Below are 11,596 nucleotides of genomic sequence, written 5' to 3' on the forward strand. Positions count from 1 at the left end.
AGAAGTTGTGGGTGCTCCCAACACTGGAGGCTTTCAAAAAGACACAGGACAGCTCTTTCTCTGAAATGATATAGGCCAGTGTCTTCTGCTCAAGCAGGGGGTTGGACTAGATGATCTCCAAGGTCCCTTCCAACTTTGTGATTCTGTGTTCCATGTTCCAACTGCTAAAGCTGGTCACCTTCATCCTTTTCTTGCATGTCAAAGATTCCAAGCTATGTTGTTTCTTTATTTCCCAGGGAAGAGCTGAGGGATGAAATTCAGCAGGTTCTGACAGGTTCTGGAGAACTGGTAGCGGAAATTTTGAGTAGTTCGGAGAACTGCCAAATACCACCTCTGGCTGGCCCCAGAGGGGTTGGGAATGGGGGTTTTGCAGTATCCTTGCCCCAGGAGTGGGGAGGGAATGGAGATTTTGCAATATCCTTCCCCCAGGAGTGGGGAGGGAATGGGGATTTTGCAATATCCTTGCCCCAGGAGTGGGGAGGGAATGGGGATTTTGCAATATCCTTCCCCCAGGAGTGGGGAAGGAATGGGGATTTTGCAATATCCTTCCCCCAGGAGTGGGGAGGGAATGGGGATTTTGCAATATCCTTGCCCCAGGAGTGGGGAGGGAATGGGGATTTTGCAATATCCTTGCCCCAGGAGTGGGGAGGGAATGGGGATTTTGCAATATCCTTGCCCCAGGAGTGGGGAGGGAATGGGGATTTTGCAATATCCTTGCCCCAGGAGTGGGGAGGGAATGGGGATTTTGCAATATCCTTGCCCCAGGAGTGGGGAGGGAATGGGGATTTTGCAATATCCTTGCCCCAGGAGTGGGGAGGGAATGGGGATTTTGCAATATCCTTGCCCCAAGGAGTGGGGAGGGAATTGAGATTTTGCAGTATCCTTCCCCTGCCATGCCCACCAAGCCACGCCCAGAGAACCAGTAGTAAAAAAAACTCTATGGAGGCCCACTCAACTCCCTAATGACTTGGTCCTCGGCAATCTGCAACATGGCAGTTTTGCATTCTTGGAAAGGATGTACCCTACAACTATTTTGATTTCTTGTCTATTATGTCTTGCATTTGCCCTACAGGTTTTAATAACGTCACCCAATGAAATTGTCACGGTTCCAAATAACATCCAAAAGTAAATCAGAGGTTTGTCCAAGGCAAAGTATTCCTCAAAGTTCCAGTTTATTAAGAGAGCCATGTTGGCACATCTGGAAAAACCCGAATCTGAAAGCTTCCCGGTTTTCCCCACCCAGATGAAAGTTCAAGATCCTGCTCCCACACCCACAAGTCCATCACATGGTCCAATCTCCCACTGCCATGCTGGCAGTTCCACCCATCCAATTCCGGTCAGGTGCAGAGACAAAGGATGACCTTGGCTTTCTAGAAAGAATTTTGTTATGGCTACATAATATATAACTCCGTACAATCCCCCCTCCCATTTTCCCACAATAGAAAATGCATAGAAGAATAATAGTGTGGCAGGCCAAAGATCCAAAAGAAAAGATGGCTGCAGACCTGACAGTAATGTTGAGATTATATTCAAGATTTTCATGTTAAAATTTCTAATCTTGACATAGAAAATTTTTTGGGGAAGACCCCAAGGCCATATTTCTATCATTGAGAACACACATGCACTGTGTGTCCATTATGGTTTGCATCATTATAGTAGTTTGCTAGAGAAGAAGTTAGTCTGTTCTCTGCTACACTCTCTGTTGCTACCATATCATAGTTGAGAGTGATATCAGTCGCTGTAAAAAGCCAAAAAATATACTTTTTCTACTAAGGCTATGTATATGGTACATGTTATATCTTCCTCCTGAAGGTTTGCCTTCCACTGATCACTTTTGATCCATTCCCAAGAACACAATTCTTCCTATTAAAACTTTTTATTCTTAAAGTATCAGAATCAATGGGCAGCATACATATTAGTAAGGGAAGGGAACAGAAGGGAAGGGAAGGGAGGGAGGGAAGGAAGGAAGGAAGGAAAAAAGGAAGGAAGGAAGGAGGGGAGAGAGGGGAAGGAAGGACAGAGGGACAAATGGGAAGGAAGGGGGGACAAAGGGTTGGAGGAAAGAAAGGAAGAGGAAGGAAGGGGAAGAAAGAAAGGAAGGGGATGGAAGGAAAGAAGGAAGGAAGGAAAGGAAGGAAGAGAAAAGAAGGAAGGGAGGGAGGAAGGAAGGAAGTCCTGCATAGGGTGAGTGTGTCTGTAAGAAAACAAGTTCAGAGAGCATCAAGGATCCCACAATTGGCATGCATATACACCAGGGGTGTCAAACTCAAGGCTCGCAGGCCAAATCTGACCCACGAAGTGCTTAGATCTGACCCGGGGGGCTGGCCTGGAAATAGCAAAGGACCGGCCCGCAGTACTTCTGATAGTGAAAACAGGGTGTGCCCACCCCATCCCGAAGACTCGTTTTGGCTGCCAGAAGGCTATCGAAAGTAAAAACAAAACAAAAGGAGAAATGTTTCCTCTTTTCCATTTCAGCATGCAAGAAGGGACAGGAAAGGAGAAAGGAAAATATGAAAGATAAAGAAAATGAAAGGAAAATGGGAAGAGAGCAAGGGAGGAAAAAATAAGGAAAGAGGGGATGGAAGAAGAAATTAGAAGGAAAAGGGAAGGAAGGAAGGAAGGAAGGAAGGAAGGAAGGAAGGAAGGAAGGAAGGAAGGAAGGAAGGAAGTCCTGCATAGGGTGAGTAAATTCTATTTCAATCTGAAAGAAACGTGAGGTTCTGGGCAAGTCAGAAAGCCACTTTGGGGAAACAGAGCTAAAATATAAACCAGCAACAATCAAACCATCATGGGCACCTTACCATCTTGCCTTATTTTAGGAAAACAAGATTTCTAGAACTAAAAGACTATTGGCTTCTATGCCTTACAATAGCTAGCTTAGCCAAGCAGCGAATAGTTTGCTATTTGAACCCTTTTACATTAAAAAAATATATTCAACCAAAGGCGGACGATTAAAAGCACAGAACGACGTACAAAAATGATAATCCTCAGAATTTCTATTAATAGCCAACGCTGCCTTTTCTACTGTAATTCTCTGTGCTTGCACAGCATGTGTTTCAAAATCAGCTCCCATGGGCAGGAAGCAGCTTTGACAAGTGAAATAGAGCTCGCTTCCTTCTTCTGTCCCGGTGAGGATTTTGTGTCCTCCTCCTCTAGAAGTTTCTCAATTCTTGGAAGGGTTCCCCTCCCCCTGTTTTTTTTTCCCTTTTTGGACTCTTACGTTGCCCATCAAAGTCATAGCAACATTTTTTTTTTAATGAAGACCGCAAAATGAATCAACTTCCTTTTGCTCGGCTGTGATTGGTCAAATGGTGCAGTTGCATCAGTTAACTGTCATTAGAAGGCTCTTAACAAGGCATAAGTGCTTCCTGCTCCAGTTCCAGAAGTCACTTCGACTTTGTTTGCTATTTAGGCACTAAAATGACCTTGAATTAATTCTGACTCCTGGGATTAAACAAGCAACAGCCTTGGAGTGTTCTTGGCAATAGGATAGGTGTGGTTTGGCATTGCTTTTTTTTTGCTAGGACTGGCTTGTGGCCTAAGATTCCCTGGTGGCACCCATACAACTATTAATCAGATCTGAACCTGCTTAGCTTCTGGGAACAGCCAAGACAATCCAGATCCTGCCCCTTTTGCCAAAAATAATTAAATCTCACCACAGCTCTGTAGGTTGAAAGGAAGAAATGGCCTTAGGGCGTAGATAGAAGAAAGCTTGATTGTGCGAAGAGGCTTTCTCCTGGAACTTCAAACTCAGAGCTGAAGAAGCTGCTGATGAGAAGAGAGACATCTTCAAAAGAAAAACCAGAAAGTCCAGTTGCCTCTTGAAAAAAGCACCTATGGGACAACCCTGACCTGGATGACTGAGAATCTCCATAGACTCGTGATGGGGAATCTATGGCATAGGTGACACGCAGAGCCCTCTCTGTGGGTATGCCAGCCATCGCCCCAGCCCAGCTCCACTGCTCATGCACGTGCGCCTCCCACTGGCCGGCTGGTCTTTGGGTCTCTGTCGCGCATGTGCAGGGGCAGGACGCATGCGGGAGACGAGCAAGCGCATGCATGGGGGGATGCTTGCATTGAATTTTGGGGCCTCACGCAGTGCATCTGTGCCCCATTTTGGCTTCCAGGTTGGTGCAGAAGGCCTTTCAGGCCCAAAACGAGGTTTGTGCCCCCCACAATATTTTGAACCTAGAAGGCTTCCTGTACCAACCTGAAAGCCAAAAATAGGCGGGGGGGCACAGGCGCAGGGAGCACGGGGAGGGTCACATGTGCATGTGCAGGAGTGGGGTGTACACAGGGGGGTCGCACGTGAATGTGCGGGGGACGGGCGCAGGGTGTGTGTCATGTGCGCATTGCATTATGGGTGCAGGGGCGCCTGCACGCTTTTGGCGTGCAACGATTGCCATAGATATTCAAACTCAAAAGCACATGTTTGAGACAGGATGAAGCATTTATGCCTAGCACTACCAGTTGGCTTAGAGAGATGATATTCTTCCCCCTCCTGGAATGCATGCAGTTAGTCCTTTTTTTTAATGGTTTTTATTAAACATTTTTACCTTTAAAAACAGGAAGAAAAAAACACACAAAAAAAAAAGAAAAAAGAAAAAAACAAGACATACATAACAATATAAAGTAATTATATAGCCTTCTGTATCGGCATTCATCTTTAGCCTTTATAGTTCTCCATTCAAACGGTTGTATGTCAAAGACTTCCTGGATATCACACTATCCTCCAATCTAGCCGATTGGGAGGGGGTTGCAAACAGGTAAAAGAAACAACTTTAACCAACACAATTCTGTATCTGTCCAAATCCACTGAACAGCCTGGTTGAGGGAATAACTGTGAAGGGTTCACGCACATGGCATAAATGGTACGGAAGAAAGACCTTGGGAGAGGAGGGAAGAGATGCTGTCTTACCTGAATGCTCAGATAAGGGATGGCTTAGTTCAGGGGTTGGCAACCTTAAACACTCAAAGAGCCATTCGGACCTGTTTCCCACAGAAAAGGAAACACCGGGAGCCACAAAGGTCCTAACCGGAAGTTCAATTCTTTTTAAAAAAAAAATTTTTTAAATTTGTTTTTGAACAAGGAAAAACAAACATAAAAATAAAAATAAAAAAAACCATCTTCCATTACAAATTGTAGAAAGTGTGTCAGTTGGTTACAGTATTTCCATGTATCTCTTCCATAATCACCACCTGCTTTTCATATCAAATCACATATTTTAAATTCACCTCTATTCATCTATATCACAATTATTATATCTCGACCTTAATTTGACTATAATTGTTTTTACGTCCTTTTATATATATTCAAAATCTAGAATAAGATTATATGATAACATTCCATTAAATCATCCTAAAATCATCCAATCACATCTTTATAACATATTCTAGATAAAGCTTTTAAACCTCCTCTCATAATCTCCATGTGTTGTTTATATAAAATCTCATATTATCAAACTAATATATCTATAGGTATTGTTATCATTATTAATCATTATTTAACTATAGCTATTGTCGCTTCATTTTATACATACTACTAGTAAAGTAAATTTAGCTTAATTTTTATTATACATTTTCATTGCATCAACCTGTATCCCTCCAGCAATAGTACGGTCTTATATCTCTTGCCATTTGTAACATTAATGTTCTAGTTACTTTCTTAATAAATCTTGTATAAACCTCCCTTGGCAACATGCTGTTCCTTTCGTATCACACAAAAGCTTGAAACCCAACATCTGCTCTTTCCATCAGCTTATCTTTGGTTATCGCTAGTGCTTCTATCAGGATTTCTCTCCTTATCTTCGTCAATTTTTCCCTATTTTCTTCTTCTGTGCTTTGAAGTCTGGGGTAGTTCCAATCCATCCATCTCCCCTTTCCATATTCCACTCTTGCCATTACCAACCACACTCACTTTGTTGTCAGTATCCAGAGTTTTTTTTATCTCCTTGCTCATTTTTTTCTACCGGAAGTTCAATTCTGAAGCTGACCGGAAGTTCAGTTCCCCCACCATAGAGTCTCCTCCTAGTGTGGCCTCCTTTTTCCTCTACCTGTCATAGCCCTATCAATTGTGGAGCCGACTGGAAAACCGAACCCTTGGCCTAGAGTAGCGATGGTGAACCTTTTTTGGCTCGCGTGCCACAAGTCGGGGGAGCACAGGGGGGGGGGTGCGGGCGTGCCGCACCCATAATGCAACGCGTGACCCCCCCCCAGTGCGCATGCGTGCACAACGCATGACCCCCCCATTCCGGTTTGCTCGGAGGGTGGTTTTAAGCGTTTCGAAGGCTTCCGGACAGTCCCTGAAGCCTCCGGGGGGGCGGGGGGGCTCTTTTCGCCCTCCCCAGGCTCCTATAAAGACTCTGGAGCCTGGGGAAGGTGAAAAATAGCTTTTAAAAAGGTGAACTCAGATGGCCAGCGCGCGCATGCGCGCTGGCCAGCTGACAGGGCAGCGCCTCACGTGCCCTGACAAATGGCTCCGCATGCCGCTTGTGGTATGCGTGCCATAGGTTCGCCATCACTGGCCTAGAGTCTTCTCCTGGCACACTGTGCTGCCCTCCCCTCCACCAAAAGCTCCTCTCAAAATTGTGGCGCCAACCAGTGACAGGGAGCCACAGCAGAAGGATGAAAGAGCCACATGCGGCTCCAGAACTGCAGGTTGTTGACCTCTGGCTTAGCTCAAGGCTAAAGAATGGGTGAGAAAGAAGCTCAAGAGGGAACTTTCCTAGCTTCTCAGGCTGTAAAAGAGACAGTGGGAAAGATGTACAATATTTTCCGGTCTATAAGACACACTTCCCACCCCCTAAAAAGTGGGTGGGAATGTTGGTGTATCTTAGAGCAAATATTAGGGCAGAGGGGAGGGAGGGGTGCAGCATCGTTTGCCCTCCCCACGTGTCACCGCTGTCGCTGGGGAACACTGGAACCTTCACTGCCGAGCAGCTGATTGGACATTGAATTGGCCTCCCGGAATACTGCTGATCAGCTGTTCTAGGTGGCGGTGCTTGTTGCTGCCTATTGCCGCCGTGGCCGATCCAACCGCCAATCAGCTACTTGGCAGCGGAGGCTCCAGTGATGAATAATAGTAACAACAACAACAACAAATACATCAGTGCCAATTATATTTGTGATATATTTTTAAATATTCAGTTGAGTTTCATGTTTAATGAATAAAGTAAATATCAACAACAACAACAACAACAACAACAACAACAACAACAATAAATTCAAAGAAAAGACAAACCAAGCTGTTCATGGCTTGGATAGACTATAAGAAAGTGTTTGATTCCATTCCCCACAGCTAGATCAAGAAATGCCTGAAAATCTTTGGCATCAGCAGCAACATACAAAAATTCATGGAAACTTCAATGAATTGGAATTGGAATTGACAAATGTGCAACAATGGCAACCAAAGCAGGCAAGGTCCTAGAAGATGATGGAATACAACTTGAGAATGGAGAAATCATAAAGGCAGTAAAACCAGAAGAAGGCTACAAATACTTGGGGATTTTAGAGGCCTCTGACTTAATGCATAATAAAGTCAAGGAATTAACCTCAGCCAAGTACATTCAACGAATTCACAAGATATTAAAGTCCAAACTGAGTGGAGGAAACTTCATAAAAGCCATAAATACCTGGGCTATACCTGTAATTCGATACTCTGCAGGAATAATTGACTGGACCCAGATGGAGTTGGACAATTTGGACAGAAAAACAAGGAAGCTTATGACAATGAATCATGCTTTGCACCCTAAAAGTGATGTTGACCGATTGTATCTACCAAGAGCAGAGGGTGGTCGAGGACTCCTCCAAGTAAAGCAGACTGTGGATGAAGAAAGACACAGCTTGAATGATTACATCCAGAAAAGTGAAGAACCAATGATTAAGGAAGTAAATGAAGGAGGCCTTTTGAAGACAACTAAGTTAATAGCTGAATATAAGAAAGAAATATAAGAAATTGAGAAGCGAGCTGAAAATTGGAAAAGCAAAACTATGCATGGCCAATACTTGAAGGCAAAGCTGACCAAAAACTAACTTGGAACTGGTTAAGATAAGGAATACTGAAAAAAGAAACAGAAGGCTTTATTTTGGCAGCTCAAGAACAAGCCTTAGCCACAAACTGCATGAAGGCAAAAATTCAACATGTTACCACCAACAGCAAATGTCGCCTCTGTAATGAGAAAGACGAGACAGTCGACCACTTGATCAGCAGGTGCAGCAAAATTTCACAAACTGACTACCTACAATGCCATGACCGCATTGCTAAGATTATTCACTGGAAATTGTGCCAAAAGTTTGGATTTGAGTACAGCAAAAACCACTGGGACCATCAGGTTGAGAAGGTTTTAGATAACAAGAAAGGCAAAATCTTGTGGGACTTCAGAATCCAGACTGACAGGCACTTGGCCTACAACACACCTGACATAGCAATAATTGAAAAGGAAAAAGTATGGTTCATTGACATTGCAATATCTGGTGATGCACGAATTGAAGATAAACAGCAAGAAAAAAATCACAAAATACCGGGACTTGCAAATTGAGGTTGAGCAACTGTGGAAAAAGAAATCATGTGTTGTCCCAATTGTAATTGGAGCCCTTGGAGCAATACCTAAAGGGCTACCTCCCTATCTGAAAATTCTCAATTTACCTGACTTGAACATTCTGACTCTACAAAAAACCACCCTACTTTGAACAACTTCTATCCTCCGACGTTACCTTTCGTAACCCTTCGTTAGGACTCGAGCTGTTGAGCTACCAACCAGCCTCAAAGGCTGTGAATCTCACCAAAGATTAATAACAACAACAACAACAACAACAACAATAATTCTGGCCACCTCAAACAGAGCGTCATTTCAAGTACAATAATATAATTTATTAATTTGGTTTTTTTAAAAAAATCATTTTGGATTAAATGAAAGCTTATTGGTCGGGCCCTCCATTCCTAAGGAGGCAGCGGGCCGCCATATCAGGAAGGAAAGTTGGCTTCAAGCAAGTTGCAGCTTCCAGCCGGGAAAAAACAAAGTCCCGGTTTGTCTCCCGCAGCGCCCAAGGCCACCGCGTAGTTTCCTCTTCGGTCCGCCCCCCCCCCCCGCCAGCTTGAGCCTAAAAAAGCGGGCGTTAGGGCCCGGGGGAGACTTCCTTCCAGACTCAACCTAGGGCGGAAGTATGGCGGCGGAGGCTGCCGGGCTCAGCTGCGCGCTCGGTTTCGGCCCGGTGGGGGGAGGGTTCTTGGAGTCCCGGGGGCGCCGATGGTCAGAAGTTCGAGTGCTTCGGCTTGTGTCCCCCCCCCCCCCAAACGCTTGCTTTCCCGGTCTCCCCAAGCACGAATGGCCATTCCCGGCTGGCGTTGGCACGATTATGGAATCGCAGCCCAGAATCGCACGCCAGCCCGTGCCAACCCATGCCCGGCAGAGGCAAGGGCGGCTGAGACGGCCGAAGGGTGCCTGCTTTGGGGGCCACAGACCCGGCCAATGGGGGGGGAGAGACAGAACGCTTCGGACATCCTCTGTGTGTGTCTGTCTGTCTGTCTCCCGAGGGTGGGTATCGGGGGATTGACCACTCCTCGACAACGGCTAGATTCCTCCTTCTCCGCCTCTTTGCAAAGTTCCCCGTTTGGGAATGATCCTGCCCCCGGGGAGGGTGTTAGGATTGTGCGCAATCCCACGACGCAACCCCCATTTTCCTGGGGCCTGGGCGATTTTCAGCCGCGGCCAAAGGGGGAATTGACGTGTCGTCTCTTCCAGCTTCTTCGCTTCTATCTCTCTCTCTCTCCCCCCCCATCACACCTCCCCTCAAAGAAGCGGGAAGGTCCCCCCCCAACCCGGAGAGAATTCCCTCCTCCCCCCCTTCCCTCCCCCGGCTTCGTGGCTTTCCCAAGAGATCAGCGCTCTGGACAGGCGGAGAAGAAGAATTGGGAGCTTTGGCAGAATTTTAGGGTGCTTTTTAGACAAACCACGAATGGTGGCTTGTAAAGGCCAAAGCTGAGACCAAGTTGAACACCCCATTCCTTAACCGAGTGGTTGATCCTAAGTAGACCCCTCTCGGGGGATGAGGAGGGAAAAGAAGAAAGGGTAAAGCATAGAAAGTAAGGGTGGGGAATTAAGAGAAGGAGAGAGGGTAAGAAAGAGGAGAAGAGAGGAGAGGGGAAGAAGAAAGGAGGAAGGAGAGGAGGAAAAAAGAAGGTAGAGAAGGGAGGTTGAGAAGATGGAAGGAGTAAGGTTGTTGCAAAATAAGATGGAGGCACGGGGTGGCAAGAAAGTGACCCAAACTGTATTATATGTATGTGTATAAAAATGAGCATAGAGACTAATGATGAATAGACAAATGTTAAATAACAATGATAAGAATGTATATCTATGAATGAATTTGAAAGGGCAAAATAAAAAAAACTTTTAAAAAAGAAGACTCCCTCCCTCTCCCTGCCCCCTCCGCCCCCTTTTTTCATCTGCAACCCCGAATCCCGCGGGAATTCCGTTCCCTTAAGAGCCTGGGCGAAAGTAGCCCAAACTTTTCCTCTGTCTGTCTTGAACTGCCAAGACAGGTAAAGCCCGTCCGCCCCCTTCCTCTCTCTCTCCCCCTTCTCCTCGCCTGTCCCTACTTTTCAATTTAGAGGATTAAAAGAAAGTCACTCCGCTAACAGCCTTTAGTCCATCGCCAGCCCATATGTCAGCCTTGGCGCTTTAAATAATTATATTTGCATGCAGGGAGTGATTCATAAATATGTCAGGCCGTTGAAATATAGGCAGGCATTTCAAACTTTCTATTTAAAAAACATGAATTATGGCCACGAAAAATGTGTTCCCATTTAAGGGTGATACGGAGTATTTGGTGTCTAGTGCGGAGGCCAATCCATCATAGAGACAATAAAGAGAGTTTTTTGCCTGACGCGGGAAATTTATGGTTGCCCTTCTCTGCCCTAATAATTCAACCATTGTGTCAGCCCGTGACAGCTTGCGCAGAAAAACAGCAAGCCCTGTTATCAATCAAAAAAGGAAGGGCCCTTTTTACATTTTTAGCAAAACTCGGAGCATCCAGACACCCTTTTAATGTATATATTACATCATTATAGATCATTCTGTACTTCTTCTCCCCCTTCTTCCTTTCTGCAACTCAACAAAAGATTCATCATTCTCCTGGACAGCCCTGATGAGCGCGGATGTAAATTATTTGGCATGTCACCGAAATGCAGTCCCGAGTGACAAATCCACTTAGGTGGAATTATTTTTTTCAGGGCGCCTAGGATTTGGGGTTTGGGGGAGGGAAGAGACTCCCAGAGACCGCGCATAAGGAAGAATCGTCTGCATAATCTGAATTATTTTTTGCAAAGATTTGCACCGCTTAAAACCTGTTTCCATCCGCATCATATCCTCAATGGCGATGCAGCGTTTGTGTGCTTGAAAATACTTTTCCCCCACCTGGGACTTCAAAACTTTCCTCCCGCCCGTGCACACCTGGCCTTACTGTGCGAGCTCAAAAATAAAATTAAAAACCACCGGGGATGGTTTTTGGTTTTTTTAAGAACAATAGGATCGCCCCCTCGCGTTCCCGCAATTGGACGAAAAGAGATTGAATTTCTCAGATTGTCTTCCAACTGCATGAA

The 11,596-nt window shown here is 45.4% G+C and overlaps 1 long non-coding RNA gene across 1 annotated transcript in view; it reads right to left on the minus strand.

Annotated features, from left to right (window-relative positions):
• Positions 1-1,173: 1,173 nt before the first annotated feature.
• LOC309393822 overlaps positions 1,174-11,596 on the minus strand; it is an 11,781-nt gene continuing 1,358 nt past the window's right edge. The window contains exons 2-3 of the long non-coding RNA XR_014175643.1: positions 3,657-3,787; positions 1,174-1,370 (exon numbers count right to left, since the gene is read on the minus strand). This is a non-coding gene — a long non-coding RNA (uncharacterized lncRNA). The remainder of the gene's footprint in view (positions 1,371-3,656; positions 3,788-11,596) is intronic.

This window comes from Natrix helvetica, assembly GCF_964273705.1.
Source record: "Natrix helvetica genome assembly, chromosome: 5".
Lineage (NCBI taxonomy): Eukaryota > Metazoa > Chordata > Lepidosauria > Squamata > Natricidae > Natrix > Natrix helvetica.